General features: G+C 43.9%; 1 protein-coding gene across 2 annotated transcripts in view; it reads left to right on the top strand.

The window, feature by feature from the left end:
• Positions 1 to 289: 289 nt before the first annotated feature.
• The window catches only part of LOC142311153 (uncharacterized), a 45,108-nt gene continuing 32,606 nt past the window's right edge, over positions 290 to 12,791 (top strand). Inside the window, exons 1-2 of one of the 2 annotated variants that reach the window (XM_075349326.1) lie at positions 290 to 390; positions 4,867 to 4,936. The gene's annotated coding sequence lies outside the window, so the exon portion shown is untranslated. The remainder of the gene's footprint in view (positions 391 to 4,866; positions 4,937 to 12,791) is intronic. The other variant, XM_075349325.1, reaches the window with a different exon arrangement.

Here is a 12,791-nt window from a genome sequence, read left to right as displayed (position 1 = left end):
AAAGTTAGGAGGTATGTGTCTGTATTACACCATATCTATAAAGCATATGCAGGGTCTTCCCAATAACTCTGGGTATCAGTCTGCCCCCTTACATATGGCTCACAGTGCAGCCATGATGTGCTCGCAGGAAGCTCCTCCCTTTGTGTCCGCACAACTTCTGAGCGGCGGCCATTTTCACAGCGGCTACAACACGTACCCAGTAGGCTACGAAAAGATGGCTGCCGCGCCGAGGACGGGTCTCACTCACACGTCGCTCCCTCTAGCGCTGACTATTCGGAGCCGATGACATAATAAAGAGCCGACATGTTGTTGGGAGTTTACATTTAGTGAGGGTGGAATGAGCCCGAGCTTCTTGTGCATGTAACCCTCAGTGTTGTCTGCGCCTGACAGGTGAGACGCGGCCTCTAGGGCTGTAGTGGGTGCCATGGAAACCAACACAATGCATGTCTGTTATGTAGATGGAGGGGACACGAAATGCACAATGTATAGTAATGTAGGGCACATGGGGGGTGACTGGTGCCGGTGCTTATCATCCATAACTGGTGCTACTCACTGACTAGATAGAAAACTTCGCCTGTTCTTTACTGTGCTGTGCTGCCACCATTGTGCATGGCACAGAGCAGCACCACCTGCTGGCTGTGGCACCTATTTATGGTATGGCTAGTGCCAGTGTACGCCAGGCTATGGCTTCCACTCCCCTCACTATGGCACAGCACATACAGACTTGGCTACCCAATTGTCTATGTGCATAAGGTGCATGGAGCCTGTAGAAGTCTGCTGCTTGGTGGGATTTCAGACAAAGGGGACAGTAATGGAGCATCCTTCTGGTAGATGGCGGATTTATTTGTGCGTTCCACTGGTAACAGCATTCCTGGTAAACTGCCTGAGGCTTTCTGTTAGGATGAGGTTTCTCATTATTAGAACACATTATCTATGAGTAAAGAAGGATTTTGGGATAACTTGTTCTTCGGTGCAAGAAGGCGTTCACCAGAACCATTCTTTTCTGAGGGGAAGGTTGTTCTGGTCAGGCGAAGACCGGCCGCTTTCACATTGCATTTTCACCTATGTTCACTGGTCACGTCAGGACATCCAAAGCTAACTACCCCCCACCACCACCCGCACTACTATGTTCAGGTGTCCGCCTGTAGAAAGCGTATATGCCCGAAAATAGGGCAAGACAGAGCACACGCTGACTCCGTCTGCTCCATTATAGTCAATGGCCCTGTCGGCATATGTGACCGAAACACATTTTGCAGGGGGGAGAGGCAGGTTCGGACAATTGCCCCGACGGGACCAGTGAACGTAGGTGACAATGCATTGTGAAAGCGGCCTAACCGCAATGCATACCTGGCTGGAAGAGGATCTTGGTTAGCCAAGGACCCCCCTGGTTAAAAGTTTTTGGTTAGTCAAGTACATTCCTAGTTAGAAGACTTTTTTTTTTTTTTTTTTTTTTTTAGTTAGCTAAGTACATTCCTGGTTGGAAGAGGTTCTTAGTTAGCCAAAGACATTCCTGGTTGGAAGACTTTCTTGGTTAGCCAAAGACATTCCTGGTTGGAAGACGTTCTTGGTTAGCCAAGTACATTCCTGGTTGGAAGACGTTCTTGGTTAGCCAAGTACATTCCTGGTTGGAAGAGGTTCTTGGTTAGCCAAGTACATTCCTGGTTGGAAGAGGTTCTTGGTTAGCCAAGTACATTCCTGGGTGGAAGACGTTCTTGGTTAGCCAAGTACATTCCTGGTTGGAAGACGTTCTTGGTTAGCCAAGTACATTCCTGGTTGGAAGATGTTCTTGGTTAGCCAAGTACATTCCTGGTTGGAAGACGTTCTTGGTTAGCCAAGTACATTCCTGGTTGGAAGACGTTCTTGGTTAGCCAAGTACATTTCTGGTTGGAAGAGGTTCTTGGTTAGCCAAGTACATTTCTGGTTGGAAGAGGTTCTTGGTTAGCCAAGTACATTTCTGGTTGGAAGAGGTTCTTGGTTAGCCAAGTATATTTCTGGTTGGAAGAGGTTCTTGGTTAGCCAAGTACATTTCTGGTTGGAAGAGGTTCTTGGTTAGCCAAGTACATTTCTGGTTGGAAGAGGTTCTTGGTTAGCCAAGTACATTTCTGGTTGGAAGAGGTTCTTGGTTAGCCAAGTATATTTCTGGTTGGAAGAGGTTCTTGGTTAGCCAAGTACATTTCTGGTTGGAAGAGGTTCTTGGTTAGCCAAGTACATTTCTGGTTGGAAGAGGTTCTTGGTTAGCCAAGTAGATTTCTGGTTGGAAGAGGTTCTTGGTTAGCCAAGTAGATTTCTGGTTGGAAGAGGTTCTTGGTTAGCCAAGTACATTTCTGGTTGGAAGAGGTTCTTGGTTAGCCAAGTAGATTTCTGGTTGGAAGAGGTTCTTCGTTAGCCAAGGACATTCCTGGTTGGAAGAGGTTCTTGGTTAGCCAAGTACATTCCTGGTTGGAAGACGTTCTTGGTTAGCCAAGTACATTTCTGGTTGGAAGAGGTTCTTGGTTAGCCAAGTACATTTCTGGTTGGAAGAGGTTCTTGGTTAGCCAAGTACATTTCTGGTTGGAAGAGGTTCTTGGTTAGCCAAGTATATTTCTGGTTGGAAGAGGTTCTTGGTTAGCCAAGTACATTTCTGGTTGGAAGAGGTTCTTGGTTAGCCAAGTACATTTCTGGTTGGAAGAGGTTCTTGGTTAGCCAAGTACATTTCTGGTTGGAAGAGGTTCTTGGTTAGCCAAGTAGATTTCTGGTTGGAAGAGGTTCTTCGTTAGCCAAGTACATTTCTGGTTGGAAGAGGTTCTTGGTTAGCCAAGTACATTTCTGGTTGGAAGAGGTTCTTGGTTAGCCAAGGACATTCCTGGTTGGAAGACGTTCTTGGTTAGCCAAGGACATTCCTGGTTGGAAGACGTTCTTGGTTAGCCAAGGACATTCCTGGTTGGAAGACGTTCTTGGTTAGCCAAGGACATTCCTGGTTGGAAGACGTTCTTGGTTAGCCAAGGACTTTATTGATTAGGCTGGTTTCACATCAGAGTTTTTTTGCCGGTCGGCAAAAAAAAACGCAAAACGCATCTTACAGGATCCATTGTCTGCTCAATGCAATGTCAATGGACTTGCAGTTTGCATGCGGTAGTGGCAGGATCCGGTGAGTTGCAGTTTTTTACCTTTTATCAAAAACGCAACTTCCTGGTTGGAAGACGTTCTTGGTTAGCCAAGGACATTCCTGGTTGGAAGAAAACTAGTCTTAGAGAAGGTGTTCTTGATTAGCCAAAGTCTTTTCTCATCAGAAGATGATTAGGCAAGTAGGTTCCTAATAATGAGAGCATATTTTTGGGTAAAAGATGATGTCCCCGGTTAGATTCGGACATTCTTAACAGATCTACATACACCAGGTCTTGCATTTTTGTAAGAAGGCATTTTCTACTCAGTGAAAGTTTTCTTCTTGGTAGAAGAAGGCATTTCTGAAAGGAATTAACTAAAAGTGTTGTCCAGTAAAATTATGCAAGCACACCCACAGGATAGGGGATAACTTGTTGGCTACTGGGACCAGCACCGAACCTTAGAATGGGGTAAATTTCTTCCATTAGAATAGAGGGTCTGTGTCCATGTCTGACCTCTGCAGCTTTCATTTTTTTACAGGACTGCCATATAGTGTTAAGCGAGCACTACGATGCTCGGGTGCGTGGTACTCAAAACGATTAAGTCGGACGATCTCTACTCGATTACCTAAGTATAATTGAAGTCAATTGGAAACTCGAGCACTTTTTTGGAAGATGTTCTGGAAAAATGCCCGGGTTTCCCATTGACTCCTGTTATGCTCGGTACTCAAGTTGAGCCTGTCTGAGCATCCGACAGCTTGTTTCCAGTACCAAGCATCGAGCATGGTAGAGCTCACACATCACTACTGCCAAGTCCTACTCTCGGCTTTTTCCAGAAAGTGGATAAACCAGCACATCTGTCGAGCTGTTTGGAAAATGGGATAAGAGTTGCCCATCAAGGATAAAAATTCTTAAAATGCCAATCGTTGTGGCTCCCGGTGGTTGGACAGCCACAGATCAACAAATTATTACCTATCCCAAGGTTAAACTGGAAAACCCAGCTAATGACAATGACAGTGTTCCTAGTTGGAAGTTACTTCTTGTTTTTTTTTTTTTTGGCAAAAATGTTTCTTACTAGATTAGGCACGAACATGCTTCAAGATGACATCTACGCAGACCGAGTTAAAGCTGAGATTACTGGTATCTCAAATTCCAGCTAATTTGCTAAGGTTAAAGGAAATCTAACAAAATTATAGTTTCTTATTGTAGCTTTTAATAAAAGTTTCTTATTGAAGATTTTTAATCTTTCAGTTCCCCCTAATAATCTTTGTCAGAGTTGCTGACCAGGGTACCTAACCACCATTCAGCCACCAGAAATGACGACACTGGATTCCACGGGATGTATACTTTTATAACAAGTCTAGAATCGGGAGGGTCGGGCAATGGAAATGATTGTTCAATTGTGTTGCTTTGGAATTGTGTGAAATCTGTATAGCTGAGAAAATTCCCTTACATATCCTTTATCTTGCTAATATGTCATTCTATCATATACAAAATGTAGATATCTCCTTTTTTTCAGTAAACTATGGGGACTCCGATAATGGTCTCTCACCAGTCCTATCTTAATATCAGAAGACATGCAATAGGACACCCAGTGATTCTTGTCATGGATTACGTCTAGTGCTATCTTCACATGTCCAATACTTATTTGCAGTTCTGTATCTGTTTGCCATCACAAAATGGAAATATGATGATTCAATGCAAGATCTATTAATATGAATGAGAACAGAAATGTCCCATCCATTTTAATTAGCTTTGTAACAGCCAGTTATTTTCTTTAATACAGGATACTTTGCAGACTGGTATCTCAGCGTTGATAGCTTTTCGAACTTGGTCCTATACTATAGTTCCAAAAGGTACGAAATTAATGAAACACACAAAACAAATAATAAAAGCAGTGCCTATTCACATTGCTCCCCTTGTGCAAAATATACAAAGCTTTTTAAAACTATGACACTAAAGTTCTGCATATATTTCAGTGGACATGTAGACCAAAGTTAAGTGACGGTCTATCAGAGCATTTTCTTCCAGAATACATATACAGCAGGTGAAATAAGTATTGAACACGTCACCAATCTTTTAAGTAAATACATTTCTAAAGGTGCAATTAACATGAATTTCTCACCAGATGTCAGTAACAACTTATCCAATACACATAGGTAAAGGAATTCACCCATAGAGGTCCAAAAATTTAGTGATGTGTAATTATGAAAAATTACAAAATGAGTATTGAACATGCTTGCTGAAATTTACTTTACACTTCCTAAAAAAAGTCTTTGTTAATGATGACAGCTTAATGATGCCTCATGTGTGGAGAAAGTAGTCGTATGCACTGCTCAGGTGGGATTTTGACCCATTCTTCCACACAAACACTCTTCAAATCCTAAAGGTCCCATGGGCAACTTTTATGAACTCTAAGCTTTATTTCCTTCCATAAATTTTCTATTTGATTCAGGTTAGGTGGTTGGCTTGGCCATTCTAGCATCTTTATTTTGAGTGTCCTTGGCTGTGTGTTTGAGATCATTGACTTGCTGATATGTTCTTCCTCGTTTCATCTTCATCATCCTGGTAGAGGGCAACAGATTTTTATTAAGAATGTCTCTGTACATTTGTCCATTCATCCTTCTTTCAATTATATGAAGTTTGCCATTGCTATATGCTACAAAACAGCCCCACATCATGACGATCCCACCTCCAAACGTCACAGTCGATATGGTGTTTTTGGGGTGATGTGCAGTGGCTTTTGGCCTCCAAGCAAGATGGCCTCCGTCCAAGAAAATAAGACAGGTTGTTATATTATTTTTGGCTTCAAATGATGCACTAGGGCTTATTTTCAGGGAATGTCTTATATTTTATATTGGTGCCAGTGATTGGGTCGCCCGTTAATGCCAAATAAATATTCAACCACCCCACCCACCCCTCTGTGACGGCGTCAGTGATTGGGTCGCCCATTAATGCCAAAGGAATAGTCACCTCTTCACCCGCCCATCCCTCTGTGATGGCATCAGTGATTAGGTGTAGTTAGACTGTTGTATTAATCACCCGAGGATCACATAGTAATCCTTGGACTGGTCGGCGGTTTTCCTGACTTGTGTGTGACAGCTGCATAGAAATACATGCTGTCATGGTCAGAAGAGCCGCCAGTCCTCAGAGCGAATATTACAGCAGTCTGCATCCAATCACTGATGCCGCGGCACAGAGGTATGGGCGGGTAGGGGTAAGTATACATTTGTCATTAACTGGCAGCCCAATCACTGACATCGGGACAAAGGGGTAGGCGGGTGAAAGGGTGAATATTCATTTGGTATTAACATACATGTAACTAGCTGGTGAGTGACTATAAATTTTCCAGGGCTTATATCAACACAATGGGGCAACATACAGGAATAACAGTTACATATCCTGAAGGGGCTGGCCAGGATCCTATTAGTATGATGAACTGCAGCTAGGTCTTATTTTAAACAAACAATACCAGTATACACGAGAAGTCTCGTGCCATAGTTAGCATATGGAGAAAGCCATATACAGAATATAAATGAAATAATGAAGGAAAAAATCTGTACAGAGACTTTATAGTTGAAATAGATAAAAATTTTATTAAATACAAATTACAAAAGACAAAAGATTGTTGTGGTTAAAATTTGTAGAGACAGGTGATGATAGCCACCAATGATACCCTCATACCAACCTGGCACGCTTTACATGTTTAAGGGCAGTCAGAAAGCCAAAAAAGCAAAAACTAGCTGGTCAAAAAGCGAGTGATCAACATGGATGCCAACATGCTGCTGCATAAGCCCTGTGCTGAAATAGTAGTCTTGTTCACACAGCAAATGTATGTGTGACTGATGTCACAGGGCATCAACCCCCATTATGCTGACCCACTATGAAATATCCACCACGTTATGCAAATAAAAATGTGTGGAACATATAGTCAGCCTATGGGAGTCCTAATCCAAATCACCAAGGCTATTAGTTGCAGCAGTGTAATTACCGCTCAAAGAAACGGAGTCATACATGCAAAACAGCACAAAGGCAGCCATGTGATCAATCAAAAGGGGTGTAAAGGCTACTGACTGCTAGAGATATCATGTGCCAACACCCTATATAATACCAGTAAAGACCCACAGTGCAGTTATAGCTAGTGGCACATGGTATCAAAATACAGATCAATATCGTACCTGAGGTGTGGTATGAGAGTCAGGCACCCCGACCTATAGGTTTCGTAATCCTTCTTCCGGGGGTCTTATTTTAGCGTAGGGCTTTTATTTTAGGCATACTCAAAAAAGACCCAAAAAATCCTGTTAGGACTAATTTTGGGGTAGGTCTTATTTTCGGGGAATCATTGTTAATTCTCCCAGTATTTCACAGGCTTGTCTAAATGTTGTTGAGCAAACTGAAAACATGGTTGAACATGCTTTTTGTTCATCAATGGAGTCTTGTATGGTGAACGTGCGTAGTGTCCATGGGGGTTAAGTGTATTACTTTTTGTTATCTTTGAACCAGTTGTACCTACTGATTCTTGGTCTTTCTGTAGCTTTCCACAGGTGGTTCTTGACTCTTGAACAACTCTTCTGATTATTCTTTCACTCCTCTGTCTGAAATTTTGTGGGAAGCACCTGGTCATTGCTGTTTTATGGTGAAATGATGTTCTTTACACTTGCGGATTATGGCCTCAACAGTGTTCACTGGAACCTTCAGTAGTTTAGAAATTGTTCTATAACCAATACCATCAGTATGTTTTGCAACAATAAGATTGCAATGGGCTTAAGAGAACACGCTGGTTTTACCCAACATGAGATATTTCTTGTGTAGCACCTTGGTAATGAGACACCTTTTCATAGGTCATCAGTTAACCAGCTAATATTACTTTTCACTAAGTGGCAGGATTGCTTTGTAATTACTGATAGATGTATCCATGGCTTTTTGCACCTCTTTCTTCATGTGTTCATTTCTTTTTCCCTGTATAATTTCTCATTATTACTCATAACTTACCGTATTTTTGGCCCTTAAGACACACTCCCCCCCCCCCCCCCCCCCCAAATATTGGGGGAAAGTGGGGGGTGCGTCTTATAGTCTGAATGTGGCTGCGGGGAATGAGGGTGCTGAGGTGGAGCGGGTCATCTGTGGCATGAGCAGGCTTTAGCACCCTGCCGTGACCACGTGGGGCCGCTCATTTCATATGCACGCCCATCATCCCTCAGCGCTGAAGCCAGCGCTGACAGGTGGGCGGGATGATGGGCGGGGGGGTGCACGTATAATTAATAGCCGGCCCGCGTGATCACCCCTGGCAACTACAGCCTGGAGTGATCATGTGCGGCTGTATTCACTGCCCCCCGTGCATCATCATCATCATCAGCGCGGGATGCAGTAAATCAGTATACTCACCCGTCACCATTCCCCTGCAGCATCGCAATGTCCTCCTGTCTGCCGGCCAGCTGATCTGTGTAGAAGCAGTGAGCACAGCGATGACGTCATCCCTGTGCGCATCGCTAGTCTCCACACAGGCCAGCTGACAGGCAGGAAGAGATCGCGATGCTGCAGGGGAACGGTGACGGCTCCACACTCCAGCGACGCTGCTGCCGGCACAGACAGGAGGAGGAGCGATTCTGCATGTAGCAAGGAAAGGGGAGTATGAACATTTTAATTTTTATTTTTTTTTGTGTGTGCCACATGTAGCGGGTCATATAGCTGAATGGGGGTATATAGCAGGATGGATGGATGGGGGTATATAGCAGGATGGATGGGGGTATATAGCAGGATGGATGGATGGGGTATATAGCAGGATGGATGGATGGGGGTATATAGCAGGATAAGGGCATATACCAGAATGGCGCTATGTAGGAGGATGGGGGCTATACCATGATGGCGGTATATAGCAGGATGGGAATATATAGCAGGATGGGAATATATACCAGGATGGGGGACATATATACAAGGATGGGGATCATATACAAGGCAGGAGGCTCATTATCAGGATGGGTTACCTTAGTAGAGAATTTGGGTACATTACCCCCATAACAGTGTCAGCAGCAGATTTTCGCCCCATAAGTGTCATGATCACATTTTTTGCTTAAAATTTTATTTTCCTTCTCTAAAACCAGGGTGCGTCTTATGGTCCGGTGCGTCTTATAGTCTGAAAAATACAGTAATTTATGGACATATGTGGTTTGATTTGTTTACTTGTGTTGATTGGGTTGTTACTGACATTTAATGATAAATTCATGTCAATAGCGCCTTTTGAAATATATTTACTTAAAAATTTGGTATAGTGTACAATACTTAATTCACCTGCTATATATATACCGTTGGGTTCAGATATATTTGGACAGTGACATAAATTTGGGGATTTTAGTGGTTTATCAAAACATATTCAGGATGCAGTTATATAATCAATATAGGGTCTCATCTTTTTAATTTGATTTTGATTTAATTTCCCATCTTAATTGGCATAAGGGTCTTGGGAACTACAGTTTATATGTAACTGGCTCTTTTTCAAGGGACTGAAAGTAATGGGACAATTATCTCACAATGGGCTGCAAGGGCTATTCCCGCTTTAATCCACCATCAGTTAAGCAGGTAAAAGGTCTGGAGCTGATTCCAGATAAGGCATTTGCATTTGGAAGCTGTGAACCCTCAACATGCAGTCGAAGGAGCTCTCAAAAAAAAGAGAAACTGACCATCATTAAACAGAAAATAATAAATCCATCAGAGAGACAGCAGAAATGTTGCGGGTGGCCAAATTAATATTTTGGTACATTCTGTAAAAAAAAAAAACATAAGCACACAGGTGAGCCTGGGAACTGAAAAAGGCCTGGATTTCCACAGAAGACAACTGCTGGATGAGCGCAGAATCCTTTCCATGGTTAAACACCCCTTCACAATATTCACCCAAGTAAAAAACACTCTCCAGGAATTAGGTTTTTCCGTATCGAAGTCTACCATAAAGAGAAGACTTCATGAGAGCAAATACAGCAAATACCCAAGCTGCAAACCATTAATCAGCCTTAAAAATAGAAAAGCCAGGTTTAGACTTTGCCAAAAGACATCGAAGAAGCTGCCCAGTTCTGGAAAAGCATTCTTTGGTCAGATGAAGATAAGATCAACCTGTACTCAGATTCAGCCGAATGCAGCAAGGTTGATTGGACAGCGCTCCATAGTACCGGACTACCGGTGGACAATGGCCCAAAACATACTGCAAAAGCAACCCAGAAGTTAAGGCAAAGTGGTGGAATATTCTGTAATTGGCAAGTTATTCACCAGATCTCCACTCCATCCAGCATGTATTTCACATGCTTAAGGCATAAAGACCCACAAACAAGCAACAACTGAAGTCCGCTATAGCCAAGGCCGGCAAAGTATCACAAAGGAGGAAATCCAGCGTTTGGTGACGTCCATGGCTTCCAGACTTCAGGCAGTCATTGCCTCCAAAGAATTTTACACAAAGTATTAAAAATGAATATTTTTATTTATAATAGATTTACTTTATCCAATTACTGCTGAGGCCCTGAAATGAGGAGGCTTTGTAGAAAATGGTTGAAATTCCTACACGTTTCACAGGATATTTCAGTTCCTTTACTTAAACCTTACATCTACGCTTCAATTGCGTTTCAGTTGTTTAATTTTAAATAAAAATAGTGGCATTCAGAGGTCAAATCATGAAGATTCGGTCACTTTCCAAATATCTCTGGACCTAACTTTATGTAGACTGTTATGGCCTCAAGTGGTGCAAATATATTGTCAGAAGAAAGCCTTGTTCACACACTGTGCTGTATGCTGAAAAATGGAATTCCGAGCTATAATGATTCAGACTAAGTCACTTTGGGCTTAGTCGGACTTCCATTCAGGCAGTATTCATCTTCTTTAAGCAAACACAAAAGTGCTTTAGACAGTGCTTTTGTGTAGGCCTCATAAAGACAAGTTCTGCCAGAATGGAAGCCAGATGGTTTATAAAGTGACTCTCTCACTCCATCAGGGCTTTAGATCAAAACCCTGACACAGTACTTAGAAGGATATGTGGCTTTTTTATTACGTTTTTCGTTTTTTTCTTAGATACCAGTATTCTTCTTTCCTATGACAGAATCTAATGCTATTTTTTTTTAATTTTTTTTTGTATCAAATATATAGCAGTCACACAGAACCGTAATATATACTTGGCTTCATGATAACTTTGGTGGGTTCGGCCCGTGTACGGGGTCCCATACACATTAGACTAATGGTGGCTGAACCCGCCTATATCCACGGGTTTGGCAGATGCTCTAATGTGCATGGGGCCCTGCCACATGATGATCAGGAGAGATGTCTATAGTGACTGTCTAATTTCGGACATGGAATCAAACTGTTCTCTGTCGTGTCCAGTGGGCAAGTTTATCATAAGGAACACGAGTGCTCAGCTTATGGGAGTGTCAACTTAGATGGCCAACAGCCAACTAATGTGTTTGACTAGCCTAAGGGTGGCTTTACACGCTTCGACATCGCTAAAGCAATCTCGTTGGGGTCACGGAATTTGTGACGCACATCCGGCCGCTTTAGCGATGTTGTGTGTGACACCTATGAGCGATTTTGAATCGTCGCAAAAAACATTCAAAATCGCTCATCGGTGACATCACCCCCTCTTCCCAATTATCGTTGCTGCTGCAGGTACGATGTAGTTCGTCGTTCCTGCAGCAGCACACATCGCTACGTGTGACACCGCAGGAACGAGGAACCTCATCTTACCTGCGGCCGCCCGCAATGAGGAAGGAAGTAGGTGGTCGGGATGTTACGTCCCGCTCATCTCCGCCCCTCCGCTTTGATTGGGCTACCGCTTAGGGACGTCGCTGTGACGCCGAACGAACCGCCCCCTTAGAAAGGAGGCGGTTCACCGGTCACAGCGACGTCGCTAGGCAGGTAAGTAGTGTGACGGGTCCGCAATTTTGTGCGTCACGGGCAGTGATTTGCCTGTGTCACACAAACGATGGGGGCGGGTACGCTCGCTAGTATCTGTAATGATATCGCAGTGCTTAAAGCGGGCCTAAGGGCGGCTTTGCACGTTGTGACATTGCACGTGCGATGTCAATGGGGTCAAATCGAAAGTGACGCACATCCGGCGTCGCAGTCGATATCGCAACGTGTAAAACCTTTTTGATACGATGAACGAGCGCAAAAGCGTCGTTATCGTATCATCGCTGCAGCCTCCGACATTTCCATAATGCCGATGGTGCGACAGGTACGATGTAGTTCCTCGCTCCAGCGGCAGCATACATCGCTGTGTATGAAGCCGCAGGAGCCAGGAACATCACCTTACCTGCCGCCCGGCTGCAATGAGAAGGACTGAGGTGGGCGGGATGTTTTACATCCTGCTCATCTCCGCTCCTATTGGCCGCCTGCCGTGTGACGTCGCTGTGACGCCGCACGACCTGCCCACCTAAGGAAGGAGGCGGGTCGCCGGCCAGAGGGACGTCGCACGGCAGGTAAGTGCATGTGAAGCTGCCGTAGCGATAATAATCGCTATGGCAGCTTTCACTAGATATCGCACGTGCGACGGGGGCGGGACTATCGCTGCAGCATCGGTAACACATCGTTACCGATGTCGCAGCGTGCAAAGCCCGCCTTAGTCTAAGGGGTACTTTACACGTTGCGACATCGCTAGCATCGGCTAGCGATTCCGAGCGCGAGAGTACCCGCCCCCGTCGCACATGCGATATGTGGTGATTGCTGCCGTAGCAAACATTA

The sequence above is a fragment of the Anomaloglossus baeobatrachus genome, chromosome 5 (assembly GCF_048569485.1).
Source record: "Anomaloglossus baeobatrachus isolate aAnoBae1 chromosome 5, aAnoBae1.hap1, whole genome shotgun sequence".
Lineage (NCBI taxonomy): Eukaryota > Metazoa > Chordata > Amphibia > Anura > Aromobatidae > Anomaloglossus > Anomaloglossus baeobatrachus.
The sequence above is the reverse complement of the archived record's forward strand: the minus strand, read 5'-3'. Positions and strand labels throughout refer to the sequence as shown.